At 41.8% G+C, this 15,046-nt stretch overlaps 1 protein-coding gene across 12 annotated transcripts in view; it reads left to right on the top strand.

The window, feature by feature from the left end:
• Positions 1-15,046, top strand: part of UNC5D (unc-5 netrin receptor D) — a 574,975-nt gene that overhangs the window by 128,762 nt on the left and 431,167 nt on the right. The window lies entirely within an intron of this gene.

Raw genomic sequence — 15,046 nt, 5'->3', positions numbered from 1 at the left:
AAACCTTACCATAGTTCTAAAGTGAGAAATACATGAAAAGTTATAGTCAGAAATGTCACTCTTTCTGTCATTTCTGTCCCTGTCCCATTTATACATTTTTTTTTCGTTCTGCCCCCACTTATCCCTTGGGTATAACTAATCTCCTTAGTGCCTAGTATATGCTATGATACATTGTATACAAGTGAGCCAGATACAGGCATGCTTTTATACATTCTTCTGTATCCAGCCACAGGAACGCATATGTGTAAAGTATTTTTATTGTAGCGTTGTTTGCAATGGCAAAATATTGTAACCAATCTAAATGTCCACATATAGAAGAAAGGTAGAATTAACTATTTTACATTATACATCCATAGGATGGAGTGCTGTGTAGCCATAAGAAGATCTCTTTGAACTTATCTGGAGATGATTCCAGGGTATATTATAAAATTAAAACAACAACAACAAAAAAGTACCTAAGGAATAGCTTTAAGAGAAGGTCCCAACTGGAAATCCTTATACCATGTACCTTCCTGAAGTTGTTTCCCTGCTGCTCTTTGTCTAAAACTGTCTTCAATGGAGAATTTTTTCTCTTTAGCTGCAGTTTTTATAAAAAAAAAAAAAAAGGGGGTGGCGTGGGGTGGGGGTGGGGATTGAGGAGGAATAATGAAGTAACTCAGAGTTACCAGTCATCTCTTACAGCAGGGGAGATGAAGCATTTGAGAACTTCCTTGGTCAGAGATGGCAGGCACTGGGAGAAGTGGGGAAGGGCATCTCTGAATGGGCTATAATTGAGTTAGTGGAGGTAACAACTCACTGCAGATCTCTTGACTTAAATGGTCCTAGTAATTATGTTATTGCAGAACCTGTCTTTGAGCCTGTCATGTCTACACTACTCTCCCCTGTGAACCTCGCAGAGAATACAGTGTATGGCATTTCCCCAGTGACTGTGGAACACTCTTTCTTCTTTTTCTTTCTCCCCACAACTAAGCATCTTGTAGAACTAGCGATTCATATTTTTCACCCTTTGTCTCTCTCTCTCCCTCGTTCTCCCTCCTCCATCCCCCCCTACCTGCCTATTGAGAGAACGATTACATCTTTTTAAGTCTTCACTGTCCTCGTGCTTTCTTGACCTTCCACAATTCTTGTTTGCCTTTAAACTTGTTTTGTTTTTCTAATTTTCTACTCCTTGTATTAAAAAAAAAAAAAAAGTAAGATTTCAGACATATTAGACTTTCTCACTTTGGCAGGAACCCTGCCCTCCGCAGATGATAATCTGATCGTAAATGAATCATGTTGGGGACCCATGTGTTGGGGGTGGATGGGAGAATGTGTCCTTACACCTTCACAGAGGGAGAAACATCCCTTAAGTACTAGAAACAAGATAGAACTATCGAATGTGCTTATCTCAATTCTGTACAGTCTGAAAATACTTGAACTCTGAATCTATGATAGTATAAAACAGCAGATATAAAAATAGTGGCGTCAGCAATTAAAACAAAAAACATGGCATTAGCTACAGACCTCTGTAAAAGAAAATAGGCAAGAAGAGAAAATTGATAATGAACCATCTATCATTCTTTGGGCTGAGGGAGCCATGAAGTTTGTTTTTACAGGCTTGTTTGAACAGATGAGCCAAACAGTTAAACCTTCTGTGTGGTGTGGGACCTAACAAGAAGGTTGTTGGTACATAATTCATGTGCAATTCCCCTTGCTCCTTCCTTTCTCCCTGCCTTTCTTGTTTCTCTATGCTCTCTTCTCTCTCTCTTCTCTATACTTTTGTATACTTTGCTATACCTCTATTTTAAGTTTATTCACAAGATTTCCTTTAAGGTGTGCTCTTGCACACAGGTGTAATCTGCTTTGGGTTTTAATTGGAAGTTGTGGTTTCATAATGTGGCAGAAGGTTATCATGGGGGAACAGAACAGATCAAGTGAGGTCCATTATTTTTTTTTAAGTTTTTTTTTTTTTTAATTTTTAACGTTTACTTATTTTTGAGACAGAGAGAGACAGAGCATGAACAGGGGAGGGGCATAGAGAGAGGGAGACACAGAATCCGAAACAGGCTCCAGGTTCTGAGCTGTCAGCACAGAGCCCAACGAGGGGCTCAAACTCACAGACCGTGAGATCATGACCTGAGCCGAAGTCGGACGCTCAACCGACCGAGCCACCCAGGCGCCCCATAAGTTTTTAAATGTTTACTTATTTTTGAGAGAAAGAGAGCGCACAAGTGTGGGAGGGGCAGAGAGAGAGAGAGGGAGACACAGAATCTGAAGCAGGGTCCAGGCCCTGAGCTGTCAGCATGGAGTCCAGCACGGGGCTCAAACTCACAAACCGGGGGATCATGATCAGAGCCACTGAGGCACCCCAGATGATAGATCGTAATCCTACTTTAATTACATTATATCTAGCAATGTAAGGGATTACTTTGCAGAAGAACAGTGTTGGTGATTAGCATATGGTGATGACAAGACGGGCCTCTTCAGTTGTCTCTGTCCTTAGGAGTGAGCTTCTAAAGGTGAAGAATCAGGTGGAATTGGGGATTCACATACTATTCATCTTCGTATTTTCAGCATCGAGATAATGTGGAGTGGAATGCAGAAAACATGGCAAGTAGAGCTATCCCGTGAATTCATTTTATTTAAATTAACGAGTACAATGATCTTCCTTTCAACAGTCAGGTTTTAGAGCCTCAGAGGTTTAGTGATGGTGCTTTTATAGTCGGGTGGAAAACACTAATGGAGATACTTATTTTCGACAGCTTCCCTCCTTTGCCTTGCTCCAGTAGTACTGAGTTGATTTAATTGGCTGTGTTCCTCCATAGATGTGTCCTATAGACCTCCTTTTTTGTGGCAAGTGGCTCCCCGCGGAATAGGCGTGTTGGTTGTTCTGGGATGGTATGGAGACAATTCTAGGTTTTCTCTCCATTTTTTTGTTTTCTTCATTTTCCCTCCTAATAGATGATCATGAGCAGACCTACATCTCAGGAGCTTTTGTTCCATAAGGATTTTATGAGATCTTTCTCTCCCATACTTTCCCTGTGTATCCAATAATCATATTGTCGGTGGCATAAGGAATGGAAAGGTAAACCTGCTCACTTGTTTTCTGGGCTGCAGTTTTCTTTTTTCTTTTCTTTTTTTTTCTTAAAAAAATTTTTTTTAATGTTTATTTTTGACAGAGAAAGCATGAGTAGGGGAGGGGCAGAGAGAGAGGGAGACACAGAATCTGAAGCAGGCTCCAGGCTCTGAGCTGTCAGCACAGAGCCTGACGCAGGGCTCGAACTCACAAACCGCGAGATCATGACCTGAGCCTAAGTCAGACCCTCAATGGACTGAGCCACCCAGGTGCCCCTGGGCTGCAGTTTTCTGTCTTTTTGCTTTTGGCATCTCTTTCCTTCCTGCTTTCTTGTTTCCCACTCTTAGGGATATTCTAGCTGTCTTTTCCTTTCTTCTTTTTTAGAAAAATTTTTTAATGTTTGCTTATTACTGAGAGAGAGTGAGAGGGAGGGAAGGGGGAGGGGCAGAGAGAGGGAGACACAGAATCTGAAGTAGGTTCCAGTCTCTGAGCTGTCAGCACAGAGCCTGATAAGGGGTTCGAACTCGCAAGCCCTGAGATCAGACCTGAGACAGATGCTCAACTGACTGAGCACCCAGGTGCACCTCCTTTCTTCTTTTCTTTATTTCTCTTACTCCTTGAGAGAATTTAGTGATGAACATTTTATCCACAGTGTCTAAGAAGCTAACATACCTTTGGTGGGGGGATGGGATTTTTCTAATTAAATTCTATCTGTGGTCTTTCTCACTTAACCTAGTGAAATATGACTCTGTGATAATCTATAGTACAGAGTAAATGCCATATACTAACCATGGCTATTCATTTCTAAGGAAGGTTTTCAAATGGCAAATTAAAAAAAAAAAAAGCTTGGGTGCTCTGCTATGGCATATGGCAAGGCTAAGATAAAGAAAGAATATAGTTTGTAGTAACAGATGGATTTGAACCACACTTGGATCTGTTGAATACTTTTTAATATTTAATTTACAATGAATCTTTAATATAACATTTAACTAAGTGTTCTGTCATATTCTTTTTAAATGTATGAAGCCTTTTCTGTGTAATTGTGTCTAGAAGATTTCATAAGAATATTGAATGTTTAAAACTGTCGTTGGAGGAAAAAAACAGTAATTTTCCCAAGATTTTTACGGTTCACTTTTATTTGTGCGGTTTAGAATGTTGTATATTTTTTAAATAGTCTGTCAACTTCTTTATTTCCTGTTAGCTGCAAAAAAAAAAAAAAAAACTGGGACAAAGTAATAAAAGTAACTTTAGTCATGAAAATGAAACATACATGAAAGCCGTGCTGAGGCCATTGAATCCATTGTATTTGTTGGTATGGAGCCAAGTACCACAGTAGTTTTCTAACAATATAAGAAATTATGGTTGTAGCATAATGAGGATTGTTACCCTTTGTGGAGATGAGCTGAAAAAGTCACCAGGGAAGTGGTAAAACAGCTTTGTCAATCACATCTAATGAAACCTAAGGAAAGTTTCTGTTGAATTATGTGTACCTGTTAAAACATTTCATACAAAATTGATTTTTTAAATTTTTTCTTTCTTTTTTTTTTTTTTTAACGTTTATTTATTTTTGAGACAGAGAGAGACAGAACATGAATGGGGGAGGGTCAGAGAGAGAGAGGGAGACACAGAATCTGAAACAGGCTCCAGGCTCTGAGCCATCAGCACAGAGCCCGATGCAGGGCTTGAACTCACGAACAGCAAGATCATGACCTGAGCCGAAGTCAGACGCTTAACCGACTGAGCCACCCAGGTGCCCCTTAATTTTTTTCTAAAAGCATATTAGGCAGTGGGGATGGGGAAGTGTAGTTGTAAGATGTGTTCTGATTTATGCCTCATGCTGCTTTGCTGTTGATGGCTGTATCTTTGTTGTGCTCTTAACACCCGGGTCCCATTAATGTGAACGAGAGAAAAGTAAACTAGTGTTGCTATTTCCAGGCCAGTAGGTATTAAATACCCCCCTCCCTTGTGTTCGATGATGTTTTCTGTTTTGGCACAGGTGAAGTTAGGAGATGTTAAAGGAACGCAAAGCTCATCGAGGATCATGGCTGGTGTCAAGCTTTTGTCCAGTAAATAGCAGGTATGAGAAAGGAATGCCACTGACTGAACGTCTGCCTTTCCTGGCTTGGTAAAAGGAAATTGAACCCTTTTACCATTTCTTAACTGTTGACAGCCGTCAGCACTTCCCAGGACACTCCTACTGGAAAGAAAAGTCGGTCGGGTCAGAATTCTGGAAGTCTTTATCTCTGAACACTCATTGTACAACCTTTTACAATTCTGAGTTCTAGAGCTTTCTTATTTGGTTCCAGTTTTACTTGCCTCACTGTATATTAGGGTAACTATGTCTACATAGTGTCCCACCAGGAAGTTTAGACATTTAGATGTTTAGTTTAGGATGTTTAGAATTAGGGTGTTCTACAGTGTTCTTGGTTAGGACCTATGCGCTTTGGTCCTTTTGAACAGATCGAGTATGGAGACGAATAGTTGTCTAATTGGGTGGGTTATGGAGATGTCCTGGTGATGTGTGTCATCTAGTCTTTGGTTCTTTGATCTTAGCCTCTGATCGGAGTCTTGCTCTTGCTTTCACTTCCCCCGCTCACACACTCACCTTTGCCAATGACCTGAGAAGATGCATTGCTTGATGTGGCTCGTCACTAGTTTTTGGTCTGCATTGATCTTGTATATTATTAGGAGTCAATATACTTTTGCAGAAGAACCAGACTGGCTTATCTACCAAAGCCATTGCCTGATAGGTGAAGCTGGAGCTTCAGAATGAAGAGGAGTAATTTCATAATGGGTCAGACAGTCTGAATACTTTAATTCACCCATTTCATTCACATTCCCTTTGACCGAATCATCCTTTTGTCCACCCCAGTGAGTGCCAGAATACTATTCAATTCAGGGCCAGTGGTTTGCCTTATTTTGTATGCCAGATAAACAGCCTCTCCGTTCTCTGCCCGGTCCTCTCCCATCTCACGCATTGGCTAATTTAGATATCCTTTCCAGAAGGATAGCCTTTCCTCTTATGTTTCTTCAGTGGCTTCCTACGTGGAAAAGAATAGCTTCATGAATGCTCAGCCTTTCCTGACTCTGAAGGACCTCAAATGGCAGCGTTCTCAAAATAGTTTTACTTTCTAAACAAATAAGAGTACAAAGTGAAATGAATTGTGAGTTATTCGTGCCCCGCTGTTCAGTGACATTACCGCACCATATGGTGCTACACTGAATGATTTCAAACATACTGGGAAATGCTACCTACTCCACGGTACAATAGGCATTTCTTTAAAAAAATACATGTAGCAATAAAACATGGCCATATTTATCTTTCTCTTGTGTCAGGCATTTTTTTTTAACACAGCTTTTATTTTTTAGTTAATAAGCATCACATAATAGGAAGCTGCATGCTTGTTCTACTCTGCACTGGGACATATGAGTGAGCCTGGTGAAGGTTTAATTACTATCTCTGGTGCAATAAAGCCACAGTTCGTGCAGCCAAGGGGCCCCCTGATAAGGCAGATGATGTTGTTATTTTGGATTTACCCTGTCTTGAGAACTTATCAGCAATGCATTTAGGATTGCTTACCCTGGAAGGTGGATAGGGAATTGGGAGGAGAGGCGAGAATCAACCATCTGCAGTTGTACACTGTGTGAACATTTACACCCCAGAGTTAGCTCAGAATTCATGAGTCTAAAGTCATCTTCACTTTTTGATACCATTATATGAAAAAAATGTGGATGAATACATCAGTGTAGATACTTCCTTATCTCATTTGAGCACCAGGATTCTAGAGATCAAACTGGTCTTTCTTTCTTTGGTATGCTTTGTTTTCCAAGATGGGTTGGGAACTGTTTTGTCTTAAGGGAAGAGGTGAGCAAGTGAGTGAATGATGTGCATTTAAAAGGCTATGTTTTTAATGCAGTGGATTAGCTTCAGGGAATACCACAACTTTGCAGAGGAACCATGGTTTTTGTTGTTGTTTGTTTTCTTTTGTTTGTTTTTTGTTTTGTTTTTGGTGACATCCTAGTAGTTTTATGTACATCTTAAATGTGTATTGATGATATTGCATTTTGGTTGGAGAAATTACCGCTGTGTTTCACTTTGCTTTCACCATAAATGGTTCCTTTGCTGTTTAGTACAAGAAGTAATTCACTTAAATGATGACAGAACGTATATGTTTCAAATAGAGTTCGTCTGCTGTTCCCAGCCAGGTGTCCAAAGATGATGATGTCATGGTAAGGGTTTAAAGTTGCACTGATCCAAAAGCAGTTGGAGGAAAGAAATCCTAAGGAGAATGGCTTTTCAAGGAGTATTCACCCATTTCTGGGTAGGATGAGAAGCTTCCATGAGAACAGTCTCCTGTGGGGTTACAAGAAAGGTAACACAGCTTGGAGAATGCACAAAGCATCTGTGTGTGAAGAACGGACTAGGTCTGGTAGAGCTAGGTTGGGTCCATCATGAGACCAAACCCAAAGTAGCCTATTAGGAATTAGCAGCTCCCTTGCTCACTCCCCACTCCTTCTATCCACATTCACCTCCATGTTGAACATGAAGCAGGCTCCCAAATGCTTCTGTTACTGTCTCAAAAAAAAAAAAAAAACTCAATATATTGAGTATTATACATACATACATTATACATAATTACATTATACATACATACATTATACATAATCTTCCTCTGCTTCCTAACAGAGGTCCCAAACGTACATCCAGTGTCTCCATTGATTCAGACCCTTTGTGACACGAGTGGATTTGGTGGCCATTTTGGATTGCAGAATCTAAAAACTGAAGCACATTTTATTGCTGGTTAATACATTGAGCATTAAATGCTCACAGTTTTGCCTGAGATTCTTTGAAGGTCTGCTTTAATAAGGAGGTAAGGTGAGTTGTAATTAGCTTTCACAGGTCAAATTTTCATATATAAATGAACTGTCAGACAATGAGAAAATCCATCCTGTTATAAGGTGCTAAATGTTCTTTTTACAACCTTTTCCTTATTATTTATTGGCCTAGTTTTTAAAATCATGTATAGTATAAAGGTGGAATTCACCACGAATTATATTCAAATTACTGGAGACTATAATAAATGGTTGACAGTAGTGAGATTGTTTCATAGGGGACAATATGTGAAATTTAATGTAGAATGGGGAAAAAAATTACATGTGAGTTTCTGTCATCTCTCTCACGTTGGAAGGTGAGGGGAAGAAAAAGCTCTGTACGTTGGCCTCCTATGAAAGACTGTCCACAGAACAACAAAGTATTTGAAGCAGAAAGCGTCTGTTGCCAACGCTTTGTTAAAGGGCCAAGGAATTTAGTATGAATTACTGAACTATGCCTTCCTAAATAGTTCCTACACTGATAATTGCCGTACTGGCTGGTGCTGGGGAAGGAGAGAGGAGAAAGAAAGTGGGCAAGACCACTTCTACCTATAGGGATTAGAGTTGGTTAAGAAACCCTCCACCTGCTGTCGAGCTCTTATCTAATAAAAAAGACAACATGCACACCAAACATAAATGTGAGTTACAGTTCAGACCACGCGCAATGATGGCAAACCAATCCTCATACAATAACAATAGCAACAAATAAGATTAATGGTGGTGGCTTTACAATCTATATTTAATTTTAACAGTGGGAATCCCATTTGTTAGAAATCGCTAACATCTTAGAGCAGTAGAATAAATAAAGGTCATTGAGAATTTTCTTCTCTAATCCAAACTATTGATTTCAGCGGAGTTTCATGGAGTCTGCAGTTCCTAATGCTATAGAGGATTTGCCGGGCAACTGAATTTGTCCCATTAGTTCAATTGCTTTTTTTAAAAGAGGAATTACATTTTTAATCCCTTTAGGATAGGAACCCAGGTGGTATTTGGAATCCCAAATGCTGATCATTTTTAGATTCTTTCAATATGAAAATTCAAGGTAAAGATACCTCTCTGTACTTTTTGTACCTCTGAATCTCAGAAGAAATGTGAGACAAACCCAGAAATTGGTTTTTGCAGACTGCAGTCCATATCTCATTGCGCTAAAGAAGTTCTTATATTGTGCATTTAAAATTTTTTTTTCTTAAGGAATGCAAGTGGGGGGGGGCAGAAAGAGGGAGACACAGAATCTGAAGCAGGATCCAGGCTCTGAGCTGTCAGCACAGTGCCTGATGTGGGGCTCAAATCTACAAATAGTGAGATCATGAGCTGAGCCAAAGTTGGATGCTTAAACAACTGAGCCACCCAGTTTTTTTTAGTCACAGAGAATCTTACCAGTTTCTATCTTTAGTAAAATTGATATTTCAAAAATGCACTCCCGTGGAGCTGAAGTATGAGTAAAGCACACTGAGTATTGTCTTCTTGGGGGAACCCCTTTGATTTGTGCTTCTTCATCAACACTTGTATTGTGTGTCTTTGATTCTGGCCATCCTGGTGGGTGTGAAGGGGCAGCTCACTGTCATTTTGATTTGCATTTCCGTGGTGAATAATGCAAAGACCAATCCAGGGCAGGTTAGGATAGAGAAACGGATTGGTGGCATACAACTGACGGTCTAGAAGTCGACACTCATACTTAACGGTCAATTGATTATCAAGGGTACTTTGTATCATGCACTTTCTTTTGCACTAGCAAGCACATAAGCACCAGCAACAGAAGCAACGGACAGGCACATAGGCATTTTAAGCCTCTCCCAAAAGACCTTTGCGTAACAGGTTTTTCTTATCATAACTTTGAACAATAGTCCAGAGAGAATTTCTGCACAGAAAAGTATTTGGTAAGCAAAACGATGGTGGCTTACGGGTGTCCTTGGTGAGGCAGAACAAATACAAGGTGTGGTTGGTCAGTGAGTAAAACCCACGGAATGGTGGCTGCTTAGCTGGGTTGCAAAGAGCTCTGGGCTAAAAATCCTCAAGTTCTATGTGTGTGGGTGACCATGGGTATTTGGAAGGAGGAAAAAGCAGATGCTTTTTTGCTCCTGGTATCTGCCATTGATAAAGAGTTGATAAGAATATGTGGGAAGACTTGTCCTCCAATCCTGTGACTCCTTTCATTCTTCTTGGAAGTCAGTCTCCCACTCCAAAACGTTTAGTGGCTCCTCATGCCTGATAATGGAGTCTCTTCAGAGGCTTCTCCAATGTAGTCCTACCCTCCTCCTTCAATATCCAAGTGCTCCCTGATGTGACGTCTGTGCTGTGTAACCGGCCCTGTCTTCCTTCTTCCCTCTGCTCATGGGATTCCATTAGCCAGGAGCCATTGCCCCAGCCCACCATGGCACACATGCCTACCATTGTCACGGGCAGCAAAAATCATAACTTTCTCATAAAAATGTCCTTGACTGCCTCATCTCATGATGCTTGTTCTCTTTTCGACTTGCCTTTGGTAAACTGGGGTTGCCATCCGTGAGTCCTTACGTCTCCTTAGATATTTGTGGATATGTCATCTTCTTCAGTTGGATATGAGGCTTTTCCACAGAACTCCATGAGGTGTTTCATTTTGTCTCCTTCTCAGACCAGACGCCGTGGAGTGCCTTGTTGCTTAGCACATATTTTTTTTTTGTCTGGCCATATGGATCATTGCAGACCTTCGGGACAAAACTGCCTTTGGATGTCCGACCTGATCTGGGGCACAGTAGCCCTCTTGCCTTTGTAACAGGGTGACACTTTTGGTGGAACCCTATCCTGGCTCAGGTGCAGAATGACTGCTGTCCTGTCATGTGGAGCATAGGTCTCTTATCTGCATTTTAAATCTTTCAGGAGCCCCTGGCTCCCACGGTGCACAGCCTTCTGCAGGGCACAGCGGGAGCACAAGGGCAGAGAGGGTTGAGTGCCGTGTGTCTCTGCACGTCCTGGGTTTGGGGTTATTAAAGCAGAGTGTTTCCGTAAGTGTGGCACAGTGGGAAAGCTCCCCACATCACCTTCTTGTCTGCTGACCCCTGCTTCCTGCTGTGCAGCCTGGGAATATATTAGTAAGCCTCTATAGGACTGCAGGGACAGCTTGAATTCCTTTGATTCATCTGCCCTTTTCCCTCTAGTTTATCTGTGTTTACATAGAAAGGTGGTGGTATATATTAGAAGAGTCTCCAGGTGAGCCACGAGGAAGACATTCATATATGTGGACACTGCTGGGTCACTGGGACACCGTGGGTCACTTTTCTGAAGGATTTAGCAAAAGGGTCACATCTGCACTTTTTTGTTTGGCTTGTTTTATGTGCTCTTCTTCCGAGTCTGTCCATTTGCTCTGAGCGTCCAGTTAGTTTTCCTCCTGAGACAAGTTGTCCTTTTTTTTTTATTATTATATATACTTTATTTCTGTTTTCCTTTTTATGAGGTTCAATCGTTATCCTCCTACCTTATTATGTACATTCCATCGTCATCCAGGGTCTTTGCTGCCTTTGTGTGATCTTCCCTGGAACTGATTGTGTGACACTTGGTGTCCAGTGATTAAGTGATTACAAATCACTTGTAGCTACCACGTCTCATGATTCACCTCCTGTCCATCTTGACCTCCATCCAAATTTTTAGCGTATGTCTGTATGCAAGCCTATATGTACGTATTTATTTAATTTGAGAGAGAGGACACGTGCACGAGTGGAGGAGAGGGGCAGAGGGAGAGAAGGAGAGCGAGAAAGAGCATCTCAAGCAGGCTCCATGCTCACTATGGAGCCCAGTATGGGGCTTGATCCCACGACCCTGGGATCATGACCTGAGCCAAAGTCAAGAGTCAGATGCTCAACAACTGAGCCACCCAGGCACTCCTAAATTTTTAGTGGTTTTTTAAAATTCTGTGAGGATAAACATTCTGGCTTCTTAACTCCTATGCCCTGTCTCCTTGCTTCCAGTGTCTTGTGACAGCCCTTCCTATAGAATCATAAACATAGGGTCCCTAAATACATCTGTTGTCAGAGAGAGAGACCTGATGAGTGCTGTTTTCTGCTCACAGAGGAAATTTTAGCTTGGGATTCCCTTTGCATTTGGCCTCAACCCTCCAGAACTCTTGTAGTGTTTCTCTGGAGCTTCCAGTCTCCTGCATGGGTTCCAGGCAGAGCAAAAGGGTTTGAAGAAATTGGCCCAGTTCTGAAGAGTCTGGCCAGCCTTCTGTTCCATGTCCCACTGAAAAGGATGCATCACATGACATTTGAAGCAGAGGCTCCTGTCCTCCAGAATCAGTAGCCAGGCCCTGGGTGTCCTCTTTGTCTCAGGTCCCCTTGCCTGATAATTCCTGTGACCCAGATTGTGGTCTGACCTTCCTCTTTGACACTGACCCCTGCTCATGCCCCAAAACTACAGGCCTAGATGGTGTCGGGGGGTCTACCTCCTCCTGTTCGGCCAAATCCAAGACTGTGCCCTACCCTGTGAGTTGATATGTTCAGGTGTCTCCTGCTAGTAGTGTGAAGCATCCTCCATCAACGACAGTATACGCCTTCCTGCCTTTGATAAGAATACGTGGGAAGACTCATCCTCCAGTCCTGTGACTCCTTCATTCTTCTTGGAAGTCAGTCTCCGACTCTGAAACCTTCAGTAGCTCCTCCCCTGAAGGGATAATGGTGTCCCTTCAACACCTTCTCCAATGTAGTCCTACCCTCCCTCTGCATTATCCAAGTGCTCCCTGATGGACTGTGTAACCGGCCAAGGTCTTCCTGCCATATGTTTTTGGCTGCACCTGCCTGATCTTGGCCTGGTTTCTGGTTCTCACCCTTCCTGGAAGTAAGCCATATGTCCACCCAGGACGTGGTGCTTCAGCATCAGTCTTTTAGCCTAACCCCTGGGTTGTGAAAGCTCCGTGGGGTGACACGGCACCATGGAAAGAAGAAAGAGGAATAGAAGAGGTGGACCCTGCAGTTGTGGTGGGCTAGAAATTCCTCCAGTGACCCCAGTCCGATTACCTTCTCATTATGCTCCTTTTGTGCCAGTAAAAAGCAGAAGGCCAAGTTCATGGTTGTGTCAGGTCCCAAGTGTGTGGAGGTGTCCCAGCAGGTGTCCTTGATTATTCTGAAAGCCCCAGAAAGAAGAAGGTTAGCAGAAAATTCTCTGATTTTTTTTTTTTTTTTTTTTTTTTTTTTTTTATAGCTACTGCCCATGTCAAGGAGAATAGATGTTTCTTTTGATTTCCTATATTGCTGATTGGGGAAATAGGAGTGATAACACTAGAGTTGTAGTCTCCTGAGATGAGGAAAGAATAAAAGTCCTCTAATTTAGTCTGCTCATTTGACAGGAGATAACTGAAGCCTAGGATGATTTACGTGTCCTGCCAAGGTCACAGCTGCTCAGCGAGGGTACCTGAGTCCCTCTGCAGTGTTCTGCCCATTTTCTGTGACACCGTCCACATCGTTTACTTAAATTTCAGCTCATTTCCCACCAACAGTTTATCTTCTTCTTTTCCTTCTTTGTGCAAATGGCATCACACCAGCTCCTCAGTCTTCCAAGCTGGAGCTCTTAACATCCTCTTTACCCTTTCTCTTGACCTCTGTCTGTCACTAGCACTGGTGGGTTCTACCGTCTCCAGATCTGTTCTTGTCCTCTTTCTTCCATTATCTTTGTCTTCTTTGGACTTGGCACTTGTGTCCACCTGACTCTTTTCCAGAACAAATACACTAGGGACTGCAGTGGGTTTTCCTGACTTTCTGGGGTATCCTGCCCACTCCCAGATCTACCTACCAAATGCATGGCTCCCTTTTTCTCTCTTTTGCATCCCCTATCATCCAAGTCTCCCTGGACTCTCAATTGCCTTAGAGCATCTGGGACCCTGAGTTAGGAAACCCAGTGACTTAATGTGGAGAAAGCAAACCACAGCTCACGTATATGCAAAGGCTTATGTGAGGAGACAAAGAGGGCATACCGGTGCTTCTCAAGGTTAGCTTGCCCTCGTCTTGTAGCCTAAACAGTGTGCACTTTGCCATGTTAGGCTGCCATTTTTATATACATTTGTCGGATAGACTTGTATGCATTTATGTACACGCATGCTCAAACACAAGTATGTACGAATATGTTTGAATGTATGCAAGTAAGGGCACATGGACTCTCTATTAGGCTGGAGAGAATGATGTTGCCTCTAAAGCATGATCTTTTATTTAGGTGAAGTTTAAATCTCTTCATGAGGAATACAAGGTAAGAATTTCGGGGATATGGTTTTTACTCATGTTGATTATACTTTTTAATTATAATTTCATGCTGTTAAGAGTGGTTTCTGGATCAGAAAGTTGAACGTAAGGCTCTTTTGATCTTGATCTCACAAAGCAGAGGAAGCAAACAGTTTATTGTACACTTACAAATTAGATGAAGAAAATGTGGGATCTTACAGAGGAACAATGTACACTGATAATTATGGGAGTATGTCAATCTGTGTATATTGTGCGGAAACTGATAGTATGTATACATTCTAGTCATAGTTCTTAAACCTGTAGCAGCGTTCATATCTGCTCTCTAGAGAAATAGAACATTCCTGAAGATGAAGTGCTTTGTCTAACAGTGTGGTCTCCAGGGCTCTGCTTCCCATCCTCTTGCTCTAAGTGTTAACCTTCTAATTAACCGAAAAACGTTCACCAAATAACCAGTAGAATGGGAACGTATTATGGCAGACCCCGTGGATAGATACTAGGATATGTGAGCATGCATGCACATGTGTGTGTATGAGTGAGAAAATTCTACCAGGAAGAATTACCGATTTGGTGAGATACATAAGGTAGTCAAATTAATATAATCAGCATTAAAAATCAGCTTCCTAAATGTTCCAGATGAGTGGAAGAGGGAACTCCTAGGAATTGCAATGAGATCTGTGTGGGTTGACTGGGGTGATCATGAAAGCTTTTATGGAGCAAATGACACTTATATTTTGCCTTTAGAGTCCAAATAATTTATCTTGTTCTTTTTACCTCTGCCTTTTCCATGGCCCTGAATCCTGGGTGACTTGTAACTGTAGATGTTCACACTGGAGAGAAGCTGGGCCAGCTGTGGCTCGGTTAACAGATCCCTTCCAGCTGTTGAATTACACAAGCCCCCCAGTCAGGGATTCAGCTTTAG

This window comes from Panthera pardus, unplaced genomic scaffold (assembly GCF_024362965.1).
Source record: "Panthera pardus isolate Hobbes unplaced genomic scaffold, ASM2436296v1 HiC_scaffold_13, whole genome shotgun sequence".
Taxonomy (NCBI): Eukaryota; Metazoa; Chordata; class Mammalia; order Carnivora; family Felidae; genus Panthera; species Panthera pardus.
Note: the sequence above shows the minus strand (reverse complement) of the source record. Positions and strands in the feature narration are given on the sequence as shown.